This window comes from Triticum urartu, chromosome 2A, assembly GCF_056163025.1.
Source record: "Triticum urartu cultivar PI428250 chromosome 2A, HENAU_Tu73, whole genome shotgun sequence".
Lineage (NCBI taxonomy): Eukaryota > Viridiplantae > Streptophyta > Magnoliopsida > Poales > Poaceae > Triticum > Triticum urartu.
Window position 1 is genome coordinate 577,605,478 of NC_141874.1, and position 5,737 is coordinate 577,611,214.

A 5,737-nucleotide genomic window follows, 5' to 3' on the forward strand; every position below is an offset into this window, starting at 1 on the left:
CAGAAACAAAGCTCGTCTAGTTGCTCAAGGATATACTCAAGTGGAGGGGATTGACTTCGATGAAACATTTGCTCCTGTGGCTAGGCTTGAAGCCATACGCATACTACTGGCCTATGCAAATCATCATAACATACTTCTCTATCAGATGGATGTGAAAAGTGCCTTTCTCAATGGCAAGATTGAAGAAGAAGTGTATGTTGCACAACCACCTGGCTTTGAAAATCCAAAACATCCTGATATGGTATACAAGCTCAACAAGGCACTGTATGGCCTCAAACAAGCCCCTAGGGCCTGGTATGATACACTCAAGTACTTTCTGAAAAGCAAAGGCTTCATACCTGGTTCCCTGGATCCCACTCTTTTCACGAAGACATATGATGGTGAACTGTTTGTGTGCCAAATATATGTGGATGACATTATCTTCGGCTGCACCAATCAGAAGTATAGTGAAGAGTTTGGATACATGATGCAAGAGCAATATCAGATGTCCATGATGGGGGAGCTGAAGTTCTTTCTCGGTCTTCAAATACGGCAACAACGCAACGGCATCTTCATATCTCAAGAGAAATATCTTAAAGAGTGCCTGAAGAAGTTCGGTATGCAAGACTGCAAAGGCTTCACAACACCAATGCCAGCCAAGCATCATCTGGGTCCCGACGACAATGGTAAAGAGTTCGATCAAAAGGTATACCGCTCCATGATTGGGTCTTTGCTTTATTTATGTGCATCTAGGCCAGATATCATGCTTAGTGTTTGCATGTGTGCTCGATTTCAAGCGACACCAAAGGAGTCGCATCACTTAGCTGTGAAGCGAATTCTTCGATATTTGGCTCACACCCCAACTCTAGGATTATGGTATCCAAAGGGCTCAGAGTTTGATCTAGTTGGATTTTCGGATGCTGATTATGCTGGTGACAAAGTTGATCGCAAATCTACATCAGGCACATGTCATTTTCTGGGACGATCACTTGTATGTTGGTCTTCAAAGAAGCAGAACTGTGTATCACTCTCCACTGCTGAATCTGAATACATTGCTGCTGGATCTTGCTGCGCTCAGCTTCTGTGGATGAAGCAAACACTCAAGGATTATGGCATTCATCTGAAGCAAGTGCCACTTTACTGCGATAACGAAAGTGCCATCAAGATTGCCAACAACCCAGTTCAGCACTCGAAGACAAAGCACATTGAAATTCGTCATCACTTTCTCAGAGATCATGTTGTGAAGGAAGACATTGATATCATACACGTCAACACTGAAGAGCAATTGGCAGATATCTTCACAAAGCCCTTGGATGAGAAGAGATTTTGCAAGTTACGGTGTGAGCTAAATATCTTGGAATCCTCAAATGTCCTGTGATCAGGCACACATCCTAACACTTATGCATATTGATGACTTAGATGTGCAACACACGAAGTAGCGTATATCTTCAATCAATGAAGACATACATTCTAAGTGTGAATACATTAATATGGAATTTGACTTCGGAGCGCCACGATAATTGTGCGCCGTGTCTGGGTCTAATACTTCCTATACGGTGGGTAACGCCACCACCAAATGGTCCATTTTGAAGTGTTTCTCTCATGGCATTACCTCTCAATGTCTTCACAATTGGTTTGGCTTCATTCTCTGTATGTTTTCATGATTATCTTCACTGCGTTGATTATATGGATATATATGTACTGATGTTCTATCCTCTACAGCATTCACTTATAGCTATGTCTTCTTGGTTGAATCTTTTTGAACTAAGTGAATGTGATCGGACCCTAACCTCTCTATGCTTTCTATCTCAAACTCTATCTCTCCAAGTCATATGCATTCTGCTGAAACTGTCGAATGTCTTCACTGTGTCCTTGTCAGCCGAAGACATTAAGACAACCATAAAAGTCCGTTTTTAATGCTCATTCCTCCACATAAGATCCGGAGAAGAAGGAACGACCGCCCGACAATTTAGGCGTGCGTGGGACATGGAACAAATCCCAATCTTCCTCTAACTGGCCACGCGTGTCTCAAATGCGAACCGCCAGGGGTACCTGCGTAATAGCGCAGTGCCGCCTCTATCCCTATAAATACACGATTCACTGCGGTCATTATCTCCTTCTTCCACCCTGGCACGAACCCTAGCGCCACCGCTAGCACTCGACGACGCCGGCGACGAAGCGCTTCACTGCCGCAACCTCTCCGACGCCGTTTTCACGCCGACAGCGGACATCACTTACTCTGCCATCGCCGTAGGTGTCTTCCGTCGCCAAGTTAGGGCACGGAGGATCGAACTGCTCGGCCTCAACTCTCACTTCGTCTAGCAGTTCCAAGTGTGGTAAATAAAACCTCTTTTTACAGCTTCTTTTGATCCTACAGTTCAGTCACTTTCTGCCATAAGAAGTTTCTCTTCACACCAGTTAAATCTCTCGCTGCATCTCATAACATGCCTAGTATATTCACTTGTGCTTCATAAAGTAGTTAGATTCCTCACTTGTACTGATCTATGGGTTCGTACAAATCTGGAACCAACTTCTTATCTATAAGTGAATGTCTTCGCATAATAAGGTCAATGTCTTCTAAACCGATTTATCTTCAAAATCTTCTGAGAATGCATATGACCTCTTCCCCTTCCCTCGCACCTTAATGCTGTCACAGGTACATGTCCGTGGGAGAATCCTTCGGTTCTCATAGTCTGCATTCACTTGCAGAGTACTTGCAGCATCACATCAACTCGCCTGAAGCCAGTTCTTGCAAAAGGAATCCTTTGAAGCCTTTGAACATCTTGAAGCCTTCCAAGTTATTCATGGCTTCAGAAACAGTAGCAAGGAAGGGAGGCAGACAGCGACGTGGTGAAATGTCCAAAGATCTGCCTGATGAATTGGCAGAGATGTACAAAACTGATCCTGAAGAAAGCTATGGTCAGCGCAAGACACGAATCCAATGGATTCGAAGATATTGGGCAGAGCAATGGTTCCACTACCGCTTCGTCACTCAGGAATATGCGGAGAAGTGCGCCATCAAGAGACCGTGGGGAGATGTATTATACAAAAATCTCGTACCCAAGTCCAAAGACGAAGCCATTGCTCAAGGATTCTATCCATGCATGGTGAGAGGACCACAGCCAGCTGAGGCGCATCCGTCATCACTTCTCTGGTGCCGCGATGATAATCTCTTCAAGCGCAACTTTCAGTTTGCACAACAGTCAGCGAAGATAAACAAGAAGAAATTTGGGCTTGACTTCAACCCTGGTCCCTCCTCACCAAGGGCAGATGGCACACGCAACGCCAATCCCAATATCATCGGGCCGTATGCCAATCTTGCAGGCCTCATCACTCGCATCCTAGTCCAAGGGACTGCTGTGAATGACCCTCCAGCAGATACTGAGTCAGATGACGCCCCTGCTGCTCCGAAGCCAAAGCAGAAGAAGCCAAAAGCTCCAAAAGCTTCAAAGCCAGCCGCTTCTCCCAAGATCGCAAGAGTGAAGCCTTTAGCAACTGCACCTCCTGAAGCCAGTGTGCAGTCAGAAGGCTTATCACGAGTGTCCAAGCCCCAAAAAGCCAAGAAGCCTCAGCCACACACAGGCAAAGAGTTCACAGCTGTTGACATTCTGCGCTGCGAAGCCATTGATCTCTCAAGCGATGAAGATCTTGGAGATGATGCTCTTGAGCAGCTCATCAAGAGCAAGGAAGAGGCTGAAATCTTCAACAATCTGCCTCTGTTTGATGTCGCCATCATCCACAACTTCATCGATGAATGGTTTGACACACCAGACATAAGCTTCAATGATCTGCAGCTACCCATAGGCCTCAGCGTTGCCTTTCAAGGTGCAATCGCTTCAGAACTTGCAATAGCCCAGCGAATTGTAGAACTGAAGCAGAAAATTGATCATGAAAAGGCTCAAAGCACGTGGCCAAGCTCAGTGTGCAAGAAGTGAAAAACTTCAAGATCATGTTGCACGAGCTGAAAGAAAACTTCCTGAAGACGCGTGCCGAAGCTCAAGGCTCACGAGAACGCATGAAGACTTTGGCTGAACGTTGTGTGCAGGCCTACAATGAGGCAGAAAAGCGCAAGGCACTTGGGCGTCCCCGCATTGACCCCAGGATGGCCGCGAAGAAGAAAAAGAAGGTGGCTGTGACCGAACCTGAAGTGCCAAGGTCAGAACCTGATGCTCCGATTGTCTTCCCTGCTGCAACGACTGGCTCGAAGCCAAAGAGTCGATCAACCGCCTCACAGCACAAGAAGACACGGACTGCAGAGGCTAAGGCTAAAAAGAGAAAACATTCTGAAGCCTCTCCTTCTGAACCCATTATCAAGAAGCGCAAGACCAAGAAATCTCGGGCTGCTCCCACAGAGCCCCTAATAGTTGAACCACTCTGCGTCCGCTATCCTGACGCAGATCGTCAGATGACAGTGCATGAGCCTGGTTACATAGAGGCTCCGCACGCTGAAGACATTCCAGCAGCCAACCCTAATGCTGCTGAAGACATTGGTCCCCAAGACAATGTGCAAGGTGATGCAGCCCTTCCTCAGCTTGAGACAAGCGAACAAATCAGTATTGGTCGTCCATTGACACCAATCACACAAGATGCGTCGTGGGTAGATCGCCCACAGGAGGAAGATGAGCCCCAACCCACTGCAACTCCACCGGCGCCTACCCTCCATAGGCTTCGCAGAGGGCCAAGGGCTCAGGCTGTTGAAGACATTCTGGCTGCATCAGCCGAAGAGCAAGCAGAAATACCACAAGCTCCAACTCCCCCGCACCAACAAGAAGCAGTTCTCAAGGAGAACATGCCTGAAGCTGAAAATGTTGAGGCTGCCACAAACAACGCCGAAGCAAATGTGGAGCCCTCCCCAACAACAGCTTCAGAAGACACCGAAGCTACTGCTCCTGAACATTCTGTGCCTGAGTCTGCTGCCGGACCACAATTCCACTATCATATTGCGCACAGGCCCCAGGTCCAGAAGCCGATCCCACGACTACCAAGGTTCCCAGGTCCTGCATCAGCTCCTGGTTCCTTCAACATCAACGGCTTCAGGGCAGATAACACGTTTTTCGACCGCTCCAAGAACCCTTATTCAAGGGAACGGATTGTATCAGATAGGTTCTAGAGCCATCAACAGCGCAGCTATTATTCATGCATCCTCTACAACCAAGGCCGCATCTTTCCTCACAAGCGCCTTGAGGTTGAAGCTGTTGAAGGTCTGCCTGGTCTAGAAGAAGCATTGGATTGCTTCAAGCAAGTGGGTTTGCTGCCATTTATCACTGACGAAGAGCACTGGAACGAACAGCTTCTGCTCCAGTTCTATGCCACTTTGCATATCAAAGGCTATAACAGAGATCCGAAGACATGGATCCTGGAGTGGATGACAGGCAATATCCATCATGAAGCCAATGCTTTCGACCTAATTGAGCTTACCGGCCTTCCCACTCCTGGTGAATTCTTTGAAGAAGGGTGCCAACTCCATGCTGAAGCCATTGAAAGCATATTTCAGCATCCTGAGCCAGATATGAGTCAGATGCTCTCAATGATGAAGCCATTTCCTCCAAATGCACCCTATCCAACTAGGTTCTTCGTTGAAGACTTAGAGTACCTGCCCAGAACAATATATCACATCATAAGGCGGACTCTCTGGCCAGCCAAGGGACACTCTCGATATGCAACGATTGATGGTGCAATGAAGACTCTCATCTTCTGCATTCTTCATGGCAAATGCTTCAATGCACAGGATCTCTTCATTCGTCAATTTGCTGCGTCT